This window comes from Psammomys obesus, unplaced genomic scaffold, assembly GCF_907164565.1.
Source record: "Psammomys obesus unplaced genomic scaffold, mPsaObe1.curated_primary_1811, whole genome shotgun sequence".
NCBI lineage: Eukaryota > Metazoa > Chordata > Mammalia > Rodentia > Muridae > Psammomys > Psammomys obesus.
The window spans coordinates 2,219,912-2,239,312 of record NW_026596415.1 but is presented as its reverse complement, the minus strand read 5'-3'; positions in this window follow the sequence as shown (position 1 = coordinate 2,239,312).

Here is a 19,401-nt window from a genome sequence, read left to right as displayed (position 1 = left end):
TGGATGTTGTTCTCCAAGTGCAACAGTGTCACCATCTGAATGAGAGTAGTGGCTATTACCAGCAAGACAGCCTCAAGATCTGCTGGTGTTTCCTCAGAGAAAGAAGATGGAGGAAGTGATTAGAGCCTCGCCTGAGCTTTCAGCCACTCCCTCCTGCATCTTTATCTTCTCTCTCTTTCTCTGTCTCTGTCTCTCTCTCTCCATATATAATTCTGTCTCAGCTACACATGGCCTGGGGCGATGTTCCTGAATATAGAATGTGGGAGGTCAGTCTATGGCAGCCTAGAGAGAATAAATCTGCATCTGTACAGCTCTTGGGAGGTTCCTATCTATGAAGAGTTGGGAACAGTGGTTTTGGGGTCACCTATGTTTAAATAAGTTTAACAAAGACTTGCATAGAATAATAGACTATAAAGAGTTGTTAATGTAGACCCCACTCTGAGGAGCAGATGTTCATAGCTCACCAGAAATGTTAACACCACAGATCTTCTTAAAGATGAATTTGTCTGAATCCATTGCCTGGAACACAGCGATTTCAAAAGACTTGAATGAGAGAACAAATAAATAAATGAGTGAATGCTATCTTTACTGTATCATGATACCTTCATGACTGAGCATGAAGAACAATTTGTGGTTGAAGGTCCTATGGAGTGAAGCCCTTCCTTGGTGGGAGGGATTCCTCAAACCCTTAAGCATCTAATTAAGGTGGTGACTTTTTATCCAGAAAAAAATATACTAATGACTCTTGGGCTCATATATTACTTGACCTAATGTACCCCGGAACCTTTGGGCTAAGAACTCTGGAGAGATGGCTCAGTCAGTGAAGTGCTTACTATACAAGATGAAGAACTGAGTTTGGATCACTAACACCCACACGAAATTCTGAGTGTTGTGTTGGATGTCTGCAATACAAGTGTCAAGGAGATGGTTAGGGTTGAATCCCTGAAGCTCAGTGGCGATCTGGCCTAGGCCAATCACTGAGCTCCAGATTCAGTGAGAGATCCTGTCTCAAAACATAAGGTGGAGAGTGACTGAGTAAGATACCAGACTTCTACTTTGGTCTCTATTTACATGAACACATGCATCTGCCCACATATATGCAGATAATTGCAAGCACATGGGCACATTCACATATGCATGGACACATACATGCACGTACACACACAAAACTTCAACTCTAAAATTGGTATTAGTATGTAAATGACATGCCAGGAATTCTACGCCCCTTTAGAAGGTTTTGTAGAAATAAAGATAGGATTCACTCTTTCTGTCATCTCCCTTTTCATTCCCCCACAAATGACATACTCCCCCTTGGCTGGGTAGTTTGGCCATTGGCATGGAAACATTCCAGATGAAGGTTTCCTTTTAAGCACTATTGCTACTGATATAAGATGCTTTGTTAGAACCCTGGAGACAGACTTGGGTATGCTGCTCATAGGATAATGAACATAATTAAGCTGTTCTAAGTAGCATCTGGCTTACTTATTAATTACATGCAAGTTGCTTAACCTCTTGGATTCTCATTCCAGATGAGTAAGCTAACAATAATATTGAGCTAACAATAATAACTATGTGGTATTGACTAGAATCCCCCAAAGGTGGTAACTAAGAGTTACTAGTAACTAGGTTAGGTTACATGCTTAGCAATCAAACTACCATCATCACTATCCCTAAAACCCAGATTTATTGATCTGTGTGATAGTAAACTCTGTGTGTGTGTGTGCGTGCGTGTGTGTGTGTGCATGTAGTTTCATATGTATGTGGGAGTGTATTTAAAAGCAAGAAGCCAACTTTAGATGTCATTCTTCATGACGTCATCCACCTTAGTTTTTGAGGTTTACTTCGTTTATGCACATAGGTGTCTGAACGCATGTATGCCTGGGCAGCAAGTGCATGCAGTACCTGCAGGGGCATATGGAGGTATCGGGTCCCTTAGAGCTAGAGTTAATGGTTGTAAACCACCACATAGGTGCTGGGTACCAAACACCAGTGTTCTAGAAAGAGCAGCCACTGCTGTTAACTGACAAGCCGTTTCGCCAGCCAACCTAAGGAACAATCTCTCCACCTCCCACCTTTCCATTTTGTTTTTGCTACAGTGTGTACAAATGACCTAAGACCCACCAATTTGGCTAGGCTGCTTGGTGAGTGAACCCCAGAGATCTACCTGCTTCTGTCCCACCGGCACTGAGATTGCAAGTGCATACCACAAAACCCAGCTTTTTTTTACACGGGACCTGGGGAGAGAACTTGGGTCCATGGGCTGATAGAGCAAACACTTTAGCAGTTGCAGCATCCCCCCAGACCTGATGTGGTATCTTATAACAGTATTTTTATTGCTTTTCATGGAGTGGAAAGCATATAAGCTGGCATTTCCTGGAAGTATTATTATGCCAGTTTAAATATTGTGGCTCTGAGAAACAGCCCAGGCGTCATTTACAGAGACTGCCATCTCCATATGCCACCTCTTAGTGCCCCCATAAGTACTTATGTAAAAGCCCTATAACTTGACCTTTGGAGTTGGAAAACTCTTTCTTTCCTTCCTGAAATCTGCTTGTTATGTTGGAAGAAAACCCAGTTTAAATACTTCATTTATTGGTAACTTAAGCTTGTGTTTGTCATTTTCTTTGCAGAGATTTTAAAAGCAGCCTGTTCAAATAACAACATCATGACCAAACTTTCTCAGCATGCTCTGTTTGGATGGATAGTTTTACAAATGGAAGAAATACACACTTTCTTAGCTATAAGTGGCTAGAATTTGACTAGAAAATCTTAGCAGCCCAAAGGCCTCAGTAATTTAGTGTTGATGACACCGTTGGCCCATCTGCCAGTCTTTCCCAAATCCTAGTTCCTCTCTCCCATTTGGAAGCAGTAAGAATTTGATTTCCTAAAGTACACAGTTAAGGAGATTCTGTATAAGTTCACTTGCCAGTTCATTAAGGAGCTATCCTGGCATGAAATGATCACTGGATAGATCTATGTTGAAATGCCATCGCCACTTCTTAATGATCGGCCCTTTGTGAAGTTATTTAACTTTGCAGGATCTTTATAATGATAGCCTAGAGATGGAAGTGGAAAACTTCCAAGGTTTCTTTGAAGGCCAAAAACCAGGCTCTAAAGTGTATGGCATATACCCTTGCCCACTAAGTCCTAAGTCCCGGCTTCTTGTTCATTCATTTAATAATACATTGAATAATATGAGTACTCAGCCCCTCCTGTGGAAATGAGGATGTGATAGGATACAAGACTATGTTGTTTATGCCCTTGAAGCATCTAGCTGTAAAATGTGCTTTGGAAAATCCATAAAATAATTTGATTCATTCTTAATCTTCAAGGTTATTGATGATGATTATTATAATGATGATGATAGTGGCAATGATATAACCATCATGACTTTTGTGGTGATGATGGAAGTGATGATGGTGACAATACTTATGATTTCAGTGGTAATGGTGATGGTGGTACTGATGATTGTGGAAATAGCAACACTGAGGATAATGACTACAATATTTGTAATGTTTTGCTAGACACTGGCGTGAAGAAACTGAACTGAGTACACATGTATGGTAAATATTTAAGCCCAGTTCATACTGGATTCTTTTACTCCCGGTCTGGAGACCCTTACCAGTTCTTACCTAGCTAAAGTGACTTGTTGAAGATTTTTCTCAATTTGACCAAGAGTGAATTTGGGCACCCAAACCTTGTAGTATAATTCTGTTCATCATATTCCTCCTCATAACCCAACACACTGTTTTAAATGTCTTGTGTCATGATTTGAAAACAAAATGTTTCACAGAAGCCCATGATTGGAAGTTTGCTCTCAGTATGTGGTGATGCTTTAGGAGGTCATAGAATCTTCAAAGGCAAGGACTGTTTAAAGGAAGTAGATCACTGGAGGTAGATCTTGGAAGGTTGTAAAAGCTCTCCAGTCTCTTAGGTTCTCTCTGTTTCTCCACAAAGAAATAAAGTGCACACCCAGCTCCACTGTCTTAGCTTGATTATGCTCTGCTCAAACTCAGAAGACCAAGCACTCATGTACCAAACCCTTTGAAACCATAAACTCAGAAGTACCCTTTCCTCCTATGCTTTCTCTCTGATGACAGAAACAACGAGAATGCCAGATGCATTTCATACCTTCGTATCAGAAGAAGCTGTGGAGTAACCATACATGTGTCCAACGGATAAGGGCTCTGATCACAACTGCTTTCTGTGACCTGAAATGATACATGACTCTGGCTTTCATGAGCCTCAGAGGATCGTCACAGAGAATGAGAATGGTGATGCAGAGTTGCTGAGATTAGACTGTATTTGTGGCCAAATTCCTTAGAAGAATAAAAAAATTATTCCTCAAAAATCAAAACATCTCTTGCCTGCCTCCCTTCTCTGTTCTGTGGCTGAGGATGTCAGTGGATGCAAGTCTGCTGGCAAAGTAGCCTTGAGGCACGCCACAGTGTAGCTTTAATATCAACAGCACGACAACAGCTTCAAAAGCAGCAGACAGATAATGTAGACATTAATTAAATCAGCCAGCCCAGGTGGGCCCCCTCAACAGAGTCTTGGAAAATGCAGATAAGAGACAGCAGTTCTCTTTGAGGTTTAGACTGAGAGGAAAACAACACTCTTGCCATCCCCAAATGCCTCCAAACAATCTAGCAAAAACAAGAGACTGTCAATCACAGATGAAGAAAACCAGTTCTGATATGCTCCATGCCTGAAAAGAATGGGGATAACACCAACAACCCCCCTAAAAGTCAAAATTCCAGATGCTTCCATCCACGGAGTTCTTTAGTGAATTCTTAATTCTGTTCTTTCCCAAACACTCTGGTACCAGCCAGCTCTTCCTTCACTTGGTTCATACTGGAGTTCTTACCTTCCTTAATGCCTCGTAGCCTTGTCTAGTAGGCCAGAAGATTCTTAAATGGTAGATTTTCTATCCCCTTATTGTTTTCAGTTTGCCTTGTGGTGTGAGCCATGAAACTTCTGTAACTTGGTCCAGGGAATAGCTTTTCAAAACACAATTGCTGAATGAATAACAGACAAAAAAATGAAAGGATGCCAGCCTCACCTGAACCAGCAGGTCATTCCAGCATGAATGACATATTGTTGCTGTGGCTGCTCAGTTCAGGAATGTAAAGCTAAACTTTGCTCATGTAGCCAAGGTTATGGGTGGGGGGCACATTAGGTTTCTTTTTGTTATCTTCTTTCTAATTCCCCTTATTGGTGCACCATGCCTTGAACTTCCACATCCATCAGTTAAATATCTACTTTTTTCTCCACCTGAATTCATGCTTAGATACCCAGGCTGCTTTTCAACGTAACAATTTTCCTCTGAGGATTCAGTTTTCCTTGTCTCTTAAACTCATTTCTGGAGCCTTCATGTCATTTCCCACAACCTCACCCACCTATGCCATCCTTTCTCACGAATACCACCCTCAGTTATTTCCCCTGGGGTTTGGAGCTGGTAAGTACTGTTATTTGGAAAGTTGACAGTCACAGTGTTTGTACCCAGTACCTATAGACTCTATTATTAGGAACCCATAATTCCTTGTGGCTCCATATAATTGACTATATGCAAACTCTTGTTTGAGGTTATGCCAGTCTCTGTCTCCTGGGTTTGATCATGAACTAGAGTTACATAAGATGCCATTTTCAGTAGATGCTGAATGACAGGTACATGAGATCTGTCTGTACAATTGCAGGGCTTATTGTGAGACTATAAATAATTCAAAATAAAAAGTCTAGAATATGTAAATAGAAAATGTGTAACATAGAAAAAACTTGTGTATATACTTACATATTTTCTACAAATATCAACCTTTTTCTTCAACTCTTTAAATATTTTTGTAGACAGTATGGTGCTATGTAGATCAGACTGGTCTTGAACTCATGATCCTCTTGCTTCTGTCTCCCGACTTCCGGGATTTAGTGGCATATATGTGCCACTAAATATAACATAAAAATTTCCTTAAAGTAGATTTTTATGTATATAATTTTACAAACACTGATACAGCCAAAGATACAATTTGGACCTCAGTGTCTTGCCCCCTCCTGGTTTGCTTCTGGATTCAGCTGTCATCTTTTACATAAACTTTCCCAACACAGCAGAAGGGGGAGTGAAGGGGAGTGTATTTTAAATCTTGAGTCCAGAGGGAAACTGTCAGAAGAGCCCTTGGTTTTCTGACTGAGGTGTCTGAAGGATCCAGAAGTCAACAGGCCTTTGCAGCTGCACAGACTGACTTCCTGCTGGTGTTTCTCTTATGCTTCACTCTGCTAAAGAGCTGCCTCTCTTGTCTCTAGTACCAAGTTATGCTGCAGAAGATTGTCCTCCTAACATTTTGGGTTTGAATAGATGAGCCGTGCTTTAAACAACAGGGTATTTACTGTTGATATCAGTCACAGAAATCTTACCTTAGTCCAAAGAATTTAGTGAAAACTAAATCATGTTCCCAAGAGACCATCTAAGACCATTCAATGTGCATCTGAGAAAGAGTATCATTCCTCTCATTTCCTATCCACTCACTTCTTCTCCTTTTTCTCCCCTTCCCTCCATTCAAATATTCACAATTATAGACAAGCATCAGAATGTGTACTAATGACTAGACATAGTGGTCCATGTCTGTAATCCTGACATCAAGCCAAGTGGATTGTGAAATCAGGCTCCCTGTGCTGCTTAGCAAGACCTTGTCTCAAGAACAAAGTAAAGAGAAAAGCAACACAGAATGTGTGACAGAAGTGAAATAGACATTGGTCCCTCCCAGAAGGTGGGCAGTTAGTGTGGAGAGAACCTCCTGGGTTCAGAGGTAAAAGGTAACAATGGGAAGGCTTAGGGAGGATTTGCTTCATGAGAATAATGAACCCACATCCAGAGGGGGCACAGGCTGCACATTCCCAGTGACTGTACAATCGTAGCACTATGCAGCACTATGTCCTCTCTCTGATGACTTGGATTGTTAGAGTTTATTATTTTTAAATTGTTTTATTTTTTTAATTTTTTTAAAATAAAATATCTCTTGACTAGATTATGGTTCCCCTCCCTCTATTCCTCCCAGTTCCTTCCAACTTCCCCTCCTATCTGGATGGACCCCCTTTCTGTCATTAGAAAACAAACAGGTATCTAAAGGATAATAATAAAATAAAATCTAGTAAGATAAAGCAAAACCAAACTAATAGGAATAGTAAAAAACAAACAAGCAGAAGGAAAAGAGCCCAAGGAAACACACAAGAAACAGAAATAGATGCAGAGACTAATTCACTCACACACTCAGGAATGCCATAAAATACAACACTGAAAACACACACAGAGACACACAGGGTTCATTGGCTAAAAAAAAAAATGCATAAAAGTAAAAATAAAGAAAATCAAAAGAAAAAATAGGAAGAAAAAGAAAAGGCTCTGACATCATAACATGACCTTATGAGACAAGGAACCTCCAAAGATGCTGTTGAGTTTATTTTCTGTTGGCCGTTGCTGGGTATGCAGCCCACCCTTAGGAGTAGTTGTTTCCCTAGCATGACTCCCTTGGAGAAAACTAGATTTTCATTTGCAAGTGGTTATCAGTTGGAGATAGTGTCAGGGTTAGGAGTAGGGGAAGTGTCTTTATCTCTCAGCTCAAAGACCTCAACTGGAGCAGACCCATGCAGGAGTGGACCCATGCAGGAGCGGACCCATGCAGAAGTGGACCCATGCAGGACCAGTGCAGGCTGCCTCAATCTCTGTGAGTTCTTATGTATGTTGGTCCTGCTGTGTTTAGAAGGCCGGGTTTCCTGGTGTACTCCATCCCCTCTGGCTCTGACACTCTTTAGGTTTCCTTTTCCACAGGGTTCTCTGAGCTCTGAGGGGAGAGATTTGATGGAGACAAGGTCTGAATATTCAAGGTCTCTCATTCTCTCCATAACGTGCAATGTCTGCACTTGCTCCCATCTCCTGCAGGAGAAAGCTTCTCTGATTGTGGCTGGGTGATCTCTGAGTATAGCAAAATGTCAGTAGGAATCATTTTCCTTTCTGCTCCTTTATTAGAGGAGTAGTATTTTGTTTTCTCCTAAGTCCCTGGACTCTCTAGTCTCAGGTTCTTGATCACCTAAGCAAAGCCTGGTACGGTTTCAATCTCCTGGAGTGTGCCTTAGGTCAAATCAGATATTGTTTGGTTACTCCCACAAGCTTTGTGCCACCATAGTGTACTTGCAGGTAAGAAAACTGCAGGAGGGAAGACAAAGCCCCAATTGGCCATCTCTTGCCACCAAATAAATCTTTTAGTATCAGGACTTGGTTATATCTAATTGGGTTTTTGGAGAAAGAGTTCCCAGGACTCCCCCCAAATAGCCCAAGCTGTTGCCACAACTTCAGACTGCTCTCTGCAAACTGACAGCAAGGTCCTGTTGATGAAGACAACACCTACACAACTAATTGAACATGGACACCGAGGAGCTGAGCTGGTGCCTCTATAAGGCCTGCACCCCTTCAGGCTAATGTTCTTGGTACCAGAAGGCACACTGCATGCTACCAAAGGAGAAATGCAAACAGAATTTATGTTCTTATGTTGTTATGGGGTCAGAGAAGGATCCAGTTCTGCTCATCAGACACCAGGTTAGAAAGTGAGTGTGCTGGGTTTTAGTGTACCTTGTTTGTGTTGACATTGATTGAGCCTTAAGATGTGTTACATTTTTGCCTCACAGAAATTGTTTAGCCACACTTAAGTGTCAGTCAGCTTTCTAGGGACAAGCAGCAGCCCTTGTTACTTTGTCTCCCTCTCTCCCCTTGGGCAGGTCCCTAGAAACAAAAGCTTTTTAAAAAAATTATTATTATTAGCTCTTTCTTCTTGAAAGTTGCTTTCATATTTTAAATATGGATGCATTGCTGTTTTTTATTTCCTATGTGTCATTTATTGATTTTCATTTTTCAGGAAGATGACTGAGTTCCTCTAGTCTTAGACTAAGATCAGGGCTCTGTGTTTCTCAGAGCCTTCAGTGCCTCTCTGGAATCCTGTTTAGGCTGTAACTCATTAAGATTTGTTCAGGCTCTAGAGAAAGGTACCTTTCTTGCAGGCACATAGCAGTTTTCCACAGGCAGAGGCCAAGGCTATACTTCTCAAGTGGAATTGCTCATGAGGCCACAGATTTCCCAGAGTTCAGGTTGTCATTGCAAATGCAAAATAGATCAGTAAAAGCAAAACCTTTCAAGATGGTCTTTGGTCTGAAGTCCAAGGCTATCTCTGGAGACTTCTGCTGGAAAAGTAACTCAGTGGATGGTTGTAGATAGAACAGAGGTAAAGGAACATCCACAGAGGCCTTTGCACAGCTCAGAAAGGAAAGGATCAGCAACAGCCACTTTGCAGAACAAGACCTTGATGAGGATAAGCAACTTTTGAAACAGTGAGGGATTATTACAATAAATACCCCCCCCCCCGAGACAAATGTTGCTTTGCAATTTAGCAAAAACTCAGGTTAATTCTATATCATACTCAATCCTGGCAATAGAGATAGAAAAGAAACCCCCGCACTTCCATAATAAAAGGCTGATTATTTTAAATACAAATAAACAAAAGAATAAAATATAATTGAACATTTATCAAGGTAGTGAGTCAGAAAAGACTGAGTTGACACCATCACGAAATGTTGGATTTGTGGATTAAATTATATCTTAGAAAGTCTTTGGCTTCACAAATTTTAAATGGAACTAGAATGTCACCATGTTTTAAGCAAGAATGACAAACCAGGGCTTGATAGTTTTAACATAAAGAGCTTAGATAATCAGTAAGAGTCTGAAAGTTAAAACACACAAAAAATAAATAAAAACAAATATCACAGAGGAAAAATAATAGCTTTAAAAACAAACAAAAAATATAAGGAAAAAGGTTCAAACCTTGACTGGTAATCAAAGAAATAAAAATGGATGCTCTCATGCACAGCTGGATACAATGTGAGCTGCTATTGGTCTTTGGAAAGTAATTTGGCAATGTATATCAAGAGCATTAAAAACAAGTCTGCCTCCAACAGTTCTAAAGGCAGCCAGAGATTTTGGTATTACAAGAGAGAAAAAATACACCCCTCTTCACTGTGGTGTTATTTACAGTGGTGAAAAGAACAATGTATTCTAACTATATAACAAGAGGGGAGCAGTTAAGAAAATGATACAATTCATTTCTACTTGTGATAAGCCATTAGGAGTGAGTCAGAGCAGCTTGGGTCTGTTCCCTGTTCTAGTTCTCTGTATCTCCAAGAATGCTACTTTCATTTCTGTAAAATTGAATTAATAGAACCCTGGAGGGTGGTGGTGAGAATCTGGCCTGTTATTTCATACATGGCCCCAGGGGCCTTTTCTTGTCCCACACTTTCTTGAGATAGCACCTGGCTCTGTTCTTTTGCAGTACACATTCTTGTTTCTCAAAGAATTCCTAAAGCCAAAATTCTCCATGGAGGAGGAATGTAGGATCCCCACATTCCTGGCCTCTCCGCCTCTCAGCTCCTCTCTCAGAATATTCCCAGCCAGTGGGAATGGCTTAGCTGTTTTCACGCTAGACAATGGTGGTGGTGGGTAGGGGACGGAAGATGCTTAGATGTTGGAATGAGTAAGCCATGCCTTATGTTCAAGGAAGAACACCCCCTTTGAGAAGCTCACGCTGTGCAAACTGCTTTGCAGCACATAATGTTCTCCACATATATGAGAGAATGAAGATGCTCCCTCGATAGCGTTAACGATCTTGTTTCCGTCCTTAATGTCAACATATCTTTTAGTATGGTGTGCACAATTCTTTGTGATATTTCTTTTCTAATGAGCTAAAATGTCTTTATATCTATCCCAGAGATCCTTTAATTAAAAAAAAGTCAACACACAGCTAGAAAAAAAAAGTAGCAATTGTGGTAGAAAACACTGTCATTAACTTTTCCACACACAAATTATTTGCTAAGTCCTTATTATGTGTCCAAGTGGACACATCATACTGGTTATACCCACATGCCCACCACTAGACCTATAGCTGTTAGCACTCCATAGTGGGTTCCAAGCAAAAGATAATGAGGGAAACATCCTGGAGGATTTGTTTTATGAGAATAATGTACCCACACCCAGAAAGGGTACAGGTGGGCGTTCACAGTGAGAGCACAACTCACAGCTCTATCTGCTCTCCAGCTTCTGGCTTGGTTGGTAAGAACTTGTGTTACAGGTTCAGAGAAGAGTCCAGTCCGGCTCTGCTGGCCAGTGTGTTTTGTCGCGGGCAATGACAAATTCCTAAGATGTGCTATGATTTTTATCTCGAAGCAGTTTAGCTTTAATTGTTCCTTCTGCCTCCAGGTCTCCCCTCTTGGTGGGTCCTTAGAGACAAGACCTTTAAATTGGTTAGCCCTTTCTTCCAGAAGGCTGCTTCTGTATCGCTAAACATGCATATGTGGATATTTTGGATTCCTTTTCCCTACATAATATTTGTTGATTTCATTTAGAAAATATAAGGAGTTAGTTCTAAAGATGCCTTTGAATCGTGGAAGCCCTCAGCAATCACCGATTCAGTGACAGAGTTTGAGAGATAGTGCGTGGCTATGATTAAAATACATTGCAGAATCATATGAAAAATTCAAAGGATAAATCAAAAATATTATTATAAAAATTCACAGGTTAAAACAAAATTCATATGTTAGAGTCAGGAGACCTGCAGGAAAGTGCATGCCAAGTGCCATGATTCAGAGGAAATATAGAGGGTCTTTTCAGAAGGGAAATCAAGAAGCCTTCCAAGCAGTTTTGAAATGATCTGACCCTAAGAAAGGTTTGTTTATCCTATATTATAAGGCTAGTATCCACTAATAAATGAATATATACCGTATGTGTCTTTCTGCTTCTGGGTTACCTCACTCAGGATGATCTTTTCTAGTTCTCACCATTTGCCTGCAAATTTCATGATTTTCTTGTTTTTAATTGCTGAGTAGTATTCCATTGCATAACTGTACCACACTTTCTGTATCCATTCCTCTGTCAAGGGACATCTAGTTTGTTTCCAGATTCTGGCTCCTATAAATAAAGCTGCTATGAACATAATTGAGCAAATGTCTTTAATGAATGATGGGGCATCTTTTGGATATATGCCTAGGAGTGGTATAGTTGGATCTTGAGTTAGCACTACTCCTAATTTTAAAGAAGCTAAGCAACATGGAGGACCCTAGGGAAGATGCTTAATCCTCATTCAGAAGGGCAAACAGGATAGACATTGGAAGCAGGAGAAGACAAGGAACAGGACAGGAGCCTTCTACAGAGAACCTCTGAAAGACTCTACCCACTAAGGTATCAAGGACATAATAGTCAATAGACGCATAGCCAAACTTTGGGCAGAGTGAAGGAATCCTTATGGAAGAAGAGGGATATAGAAAGACCTGGAGGGGACAGGAACTCCACAAGGAGAACAACAGAGCCAAAATACCTGGGCCCAGGGAGGCCTGCAGAGAATGATACTCTAATCAAGGACCATGCATCGAGAGGACCTAGACCCCTGTTCAAAAGAAGCCCATAGGCTGCTCAGTTTCCAAGTGGGTTCTGAAGGGTACAGGGGTTGTCTCTGACAGGAACTCAGTGGCTGACTCTTTGATCACCTCCTCTTGGGGGGTGCAGCCTTGCCAGGCCATAGAGGAAGATGATGCAGCAAGCCTTGCTGAGATCTGATAAGCTAGGGAATGACAGAAGGGGAGGAGGTCATCCTCTATCAGGGGACTAGGGAAAGGGCATACAGGAAGAAGAGGGAGGGTAGGTGGGACTGGGAGAAGACAAGGGAGGGGCCTGCAGAGAGGATACAAAGTGAAAAAATATAATAAATAAATTAATTAAATTTTTTAAAAAAGAAAGGTTTGCTTGTGTAAACCAACCTGTGAGTTTATACAAAGCACTGCAGGACTTCTGCAGCAATCTGCATCCCTTTAGAACATGCAGCATACCTTTGAAGTCAAATGGCCCTGGATTAAATCCCAGCTGGAAGGCTTGGGAGAGGGCCCATTTGATAAAGTGCTGGTAATAGATGAAGGACCCTAGTTCCATCCTCAGCCCTCATGTAAGAAAGGTGAATATGTTGGTATGTGCTCATAATCCCAGTGCTTAGAGGGTGATGTGGGTAGAGGCAAGATACCCCTGGGACTTGGTGGCCAGCTAAAATAATTGGTGAGTCCCAGGTTCCAAGGAGAAACCCTGTCTCAAAAGCTTGGTGGCCAGTTTCTAAGGAAAAGCATCTCAGGTGTCTTTGGCTTTTACACACAGTTGTCTTGTACACAAATGGACATGCCGACTTTCCCACAAATATTTAAGTGACTAAACTTTTGAAGATTAAAAGAAGGTAAAGCAAATAAACAGCAGCTAGGTGAACTGCCAGGCGAGCAGGGTGGAGATACCTACAGTGGCTCTCAGAGAATGTCACTTCCTGTCTTTGAGAGATTGACAAGGCAGTGCTTGTTCCACATACCTGGGGATGCCCAATGTTTTGGTGGCCACCCACAGGCCAAGTTTCTTCAAAGACAGTCACGTCTAGGCTCATTCTGGCCCATGCCTAATCACTCTGTTTTCTCTCTTAACAGCGAGCCTTGGTCCAAGCCCTGTCTTCTGCTGCTGACTCTGTGCTCTTAGATATTACTCCCCTCTCCACAGTGTGGTTTCCTATCTAAAAACCAGAGACAGATAAAAATGGCTTCCTGAAGCTATAGTGCTCAATACTGTTCCATCCAGAAGAAAGAATATGTGCACAAGTTCTCGGTAAATGCATAAAACAATGGCAGAAAAAAACACAGTAGAGATGGTAGCCATCTGTCACACAAAGAAGTACTCTAATTTGACTAAGGCCGTGCACCTTGTACATAGGGGTCTGAGATTTAACTCAGGGTTAGGAGTAAAAGTTGTACTTGTGCATACAGCGCAGACTCAGGGAAACTCGAAAGCTCCTCAGCAGCAAGGCTGTCCAAAACGAGCTTTTATGCATGTGCTTTGGAATGCGATCCCGAAAGGCTGACTCCATTATCCCCACTCTACCTGCAGCAGTAAATTTAAACCCAGTCACACATTGGGAGGAAGTGTTTGTTGGGCTCTGATAAGGGCTTAAAATGGAGCAATGCCCTGCTTTGCTCACCAGACTTCAACAGAATCCAACTGTTTATTTGATGAAAAATTCAGCTTGCCTTTCATTTACATTTCCCCTGGAGGCAAGGGTCTGCAGGCTGCAGACTGGCTGAAGCAAGAGAACATTATAGCATCAGGATACTGCTTTCCTCAGACTCCACAGACCCACAGGGAGGGTATCAGGACAGTGCTGCAACTCTCCAGGGCATCTCCACTGGGTTCTTTGGAAGGAGACCTCTGGTATGAGGCAAAAGAGGACTTAGAAACAGAATGTACCTTCCTAATGATTCTCTTTGTAGAGTGAGGAAGGAAACAGAATTGAGGGCGCTGGAATGAGCTTTGCAAGAATGTATTTACAATTAAATTGCACTTTAAAGGGAAAGTGGAAACCCTCTCTGCAAAGAAGCAAGATGGAGGGAAGCCAGCACATTGTAGCACCGAGTACACAGGATCTGGAGTTAAGGCTTGAGCTGAAGTACTGGAGCTGCAATTACCAGCTGTATGACCTTGGCCAATTAACCCATCTGAGGATCAGTGGCTGAAATAAAGGTAATAATATGCTTCTGTGATGGGGTGACCGGACAGGCACACCACGTGCAGTGCCTCTGATTCTCTTTTCTCTCTCATTAACCCAGTGACTCAGGTAGTAAACAAAAAAATCAAAGTGGACAGAGCACCTTGGTGTCAGGAAAGCCTAAAGAACTCATCTTGAAGCAGTTGAAGGCCGCATTTCCCACTGAGGGAGTGGGTTAGGAATCTCACTGAGGAAACAGATTAGGGGTTCATTTTTGGGTTTTGATGGGCAAAAGAATGAGAGAATTGACCTTGAAAAGAGAAAATGTGGGAGGAACCTGTGGAGCTCCTTGGATGGCTGAGGCATGGTCCCAGGCAACTGTCCAAATGAAATGCTGACTCACATTTGGCCAGACTTTGGCCAAGCTCAACTAAGAAACAATAAGAGCATATCTCCACACTGCTGATCCAGGAACTGGGATGTGAGTGCTGAGAGAGGAGGCAAACATTGGATTCTTCAAAACCGTGTCCTCCGGGAGCTTTGTCAACCAATGACTTTCCTGAGATCTCCTCCAAATCCATTCAAGAGAAATCATGGTGTGTATTTGGTCTTGAGAATCATAGGAGTACATGCTTAAAAGAGTATTCACTCAGTTCCAGCCTGACAGCTCAAAGCTGAGGCAGTGGTTTTTCTGTGCACATCTCTGTGTGGTCACAGAGGAACTGGGAATGTGGTCTGCTCACACCAAGAGATGCTTCTCCACAATAGAAAGAAACAAGGTCACTGAAGAACTTCAGATATATTATGTGGAATAAACAAGAGCAAAAAGAGAAGAAGAAATAGATCCAGAAACCCCATCATTGTATCTATATGATATATCTAAAAATATGGTAAGAGGAGGGGCCAGAGGAGATAGATGGCTCAGTGGTTAAGAGCACTTGTTGCAGAAACAGGAGTCTGAGTCCTGAAAGTCTACATACAAAGCCAACAGTGGTAGGATAGGGTTCAGAGTGCTTTTCTCTGTCCTGCACATATAAATAGGCATGCATCTGTACACATATACATGTTCATATACCACATACGCTACTCTCTCACATGTACACACCAAAGGAGGTAAGAAGGAGGGTGGAAAGGACCGAGAAAGAAAAAGAGGGATAGATGTGATGAGGGAGAGAGGGGAGGGAGAAGGGAAAGAATCATGATTAACTCAGCCATGTATGTGTGCATTCATGTGTCTGTCTGTTTGCAAATGTTCTCAACTGATTTATAATGGCAGTTGTAACACTTGTTTAATTTACCAAAATTTACAGGAGTGTAATTGAAACAGGTGAGTTTTGTGGGATGTAAAATAAATCACAGCAAAGTTGCTTATAAAAGCAATGTGGTAAGGTAGCAAGAAGTGGAGGTGGGGCCAAGCTTGGAGGAACACAGAGGTGGAAGCCAGAAGGTCGGAAGTTCAAAGTTATTCTTGAGGACATAGAAACTTTGAGATTAGCCTGGACTATAGAGACCTGACTCAACAACAGCAACAATAACAACAAAACAAAACAAACCAACCAACCAACCAAACAAAGCAATGGTAGGAGTAGACTGTACACGAGCAATTGTTTTTCTGATGTGAGTATGAATTTGGCTAAGTACCCATCTTTCCAGTGTCCACTGTAAGTGTAATGTATGAAATCTAGTTCTTTTTGATATAAGTAAAATCAACAAGGAATAGAAAGGGGTGGAGGTGTCTTTGGTCACTCTCATAGAACTAGTAGAGCCTATTGTTATTGGAAAAATGCCACAATGCCACCATGTATACACACAAAAAATTACAGCTGTGTGAGAGCTGTAAGTACTGGGCACAGGGTGCCTTGTAGTTGGAAAGTACTGAATTCCACTGTCCCTCCTGTCTTAACGCCGTGCTGCCGTGCATGGTCTCTCACCAGGCTACACATGCTGAAGGGATTTTACACTTCCCCTCTGCCTTTTTTTTATACCTATGTCCTTGACAGTACAGCAGATTTTTTGCACTGATCTTGGTGCAAATCAGTCTTTCTCCGTGCAGATTTAAACTCTTGAGGAAGCCAGGTTGCTGCTTTTACTCTCATTGTCTGAACTTATCAAGCTGTGTAATAACAACAGCGGAGACACTGTGTCCGAGCCTCTAGCTGATTGGTCAGAATTTCTAACTATGTCTTTAGACCTAGCTTGTTCTCAGCTACAGGACAGCAGTAAGAATGAGAATCTCCATTTAACCTCTACGTCCCCTCAGTGACAAGACAAAACACTCTACTTGTGAAACAGTTCAATCACGCTGGAGATTTTGTTACATGCCCGTCAGCAGCTGGGTGGCTGTGTTGGTGGCTAAGTCTCTTAATGTTCTCAGATCTTCATCTGCTAAATATGAAGATGGTTACAAAATTCAACTGGATTTCTTTCATACAAAGAGACCATGGGGCCAGGCTCAGAGGAGAAGTTCAGGAAATCTTTCATTCTCTTCCTCAGTCCTCCTGTAATTAATAACATTCACGATTTTTATCAGTTTTCAAATTCAGTTGCTTATCTTTCTGAGATCATATATGACAGTCTTCTAGGGCCATTGGTTGTGGCATCAGGTTCTAGTAGGTTGAAGCTGAAAATACCAATGTGGAAACTTAATCTTCTGAAATGTGTATACGCATGTGGTGTGTCTGTGTACCTGTTCATGTTTACTTACAGGTTTGCTTGGACATCAGCGGTCCGTATCTGGGTGTCTCAGTGAACTGGGTACTCACCAATTCAGCTGGACTGACTGGCCACTGAGCTCCAGGGGTTCTGAATCTCTGTTTCCCCAATGCTGAGACTACAAGATCATACTGCTACATCCTGATTTCCACACTGGGTGCAGGGATTGAAACTCAGACCCTCATGCTTTGGGGGCAAATGTTCCACCAGCTAAGCTGCCTTCCCAGGCCCTTCAAGTAGTTGTTTTTAGCGAGGAATCACTGCTGTGTGCCCTTGAGACAGTCATCCACAGCCTCTGCCTTCTGATGATAGTAAGGGCTTTGGCTAGACAGACATCCATAACACATGCCATTAGCTTGCTTATTTCTCACTTGAAGCCTCATAAATGAAAACAGTAAAAATGTGTTTCTGTTCATCCAAAGTTGTCTTGGTTGTCTGGTTGTCAAAGTTATCTTTCATCAGGTGATGAAAGAAGACAATAGGCTGATCGTTATCTTAAATTGTCAAATGGTCACTTATATTCATCAGCGTTTTGTTTTGTTTTGTTTTGTTGTTCCCCCTTCTTCTTTAATTTGAGATCCTGCCTCTTACTTTTACCATATGAATCCACTTTAATGTTCTGGGGAAATTTCCAAGTGCTATATACAGCAAGATTGTTCTGCTTTAATGCTTGTGTGTATGGCTTGATTACTGATATATACCCTTAGGGAATGGACTTTATGCTGCTAATGTAGTCTAGAAGGGAAAAAGTTTTCTTCAAAGAATAAATATAAATATTATTTTTAGAAAGTTTTCTTTCCCTTGATAAGCAGTTGAAATTTCTTGCAGAGGTTATGCACTCCTATACTTTCTGTTATAAAGCCTTCTGAAATGGTTTTTCTTTTAAATTTTAATTAATAAGCTCAGCCTCTAGCAGCTGTTCAGTGAAGTGGTTGTTAAACCCCTAGGGAATAGATAATGGGGGCAGACAGAGGGGAGCCAAATTACCGCTGGCTGACCCTGAAAGGAGGGAGGAGAAAGTTTCTGATTGGGTCAAGTGGTCCAAATTCCATGGTATGCAGGCTGTTGGAGAACTCTTAATGGCTGAAGACGTCAAAGGCTCTTAGCAGTGAGCACCATCTGGAGAAATCTGGCATAGGACTCCTCCAGCCAAGGACATCAGCTAGTGGCGGCAATTCACACAGCTGTCCTCTTGTCCAACACAGATTCCCAAGGGGCGTTGGCCGTGCAGCCCAGGGTGCTGGCCAGTGTACCCTCTTTGAGCTGTGGTGTCATGGTTACTTAATGAAACACTGGCATATGCCACCCTCTGCCTGGTGTAGAGTCCTCAGCACAGGCAAGGCACCAAATCAAATGTTTCAGGCAGTCTGACCTTGAGTTTGCTTCCAACTTCTACTAACTGCATATGAGTGCATAACAGACAAAAGAATAGCCTACCCAGAGGGTCACTGTGAAGGTCAAGGGTGACAGTTCTAAAACGAGTTAATACTCTGACTAGAGAGGGGGTTAGCTCATGCACACATTTCTGCCTCACATTGTCACTTTGATTTTGGTGTCTGAATAAGAAATGTTCTTGTGAATTTGAATACTTGGTCCCCAGAGGGAGGCACTATTTGGGGAAGTTATGGAACCTTTAGGAGATGGAGCCTTGCTGGAGGAGACATGTCACTTAGGAGACATGTCACTTAGTTTCTCCACCTTCCTAATGCTACGATCCTTATCCAGTTCTTCATGTGGTGGTGACCCCAACCATAAATCATCTTCATCGCTACATCATAACTGTCATTTTGCTACTGTTATGAGTTGTGTCATAGATATCTGATATGCAGGACATCTGATATGCAACCACTAAAGGGGTCACCACCCAGCTTTAGACCCACCGGTTTAGAGGGTTTATAAGCTTGCTCCACTCTGGTACTGGCTTTCTGCTCCCTGGGTGTCTCTCAGCTTCCTGCTGCCGTGCCTTCCCTCCCCTGCCAGCATGAGTTGCTCTTGGTCTTGATACTTTATCACAGTAACAGAAAAGCAGCAACTACACTAAGAAAGCCCATGTCTTAGAGATAGGCAGCACACAGTAGTAGTCCATGTTTTCTTTTTAAACCCA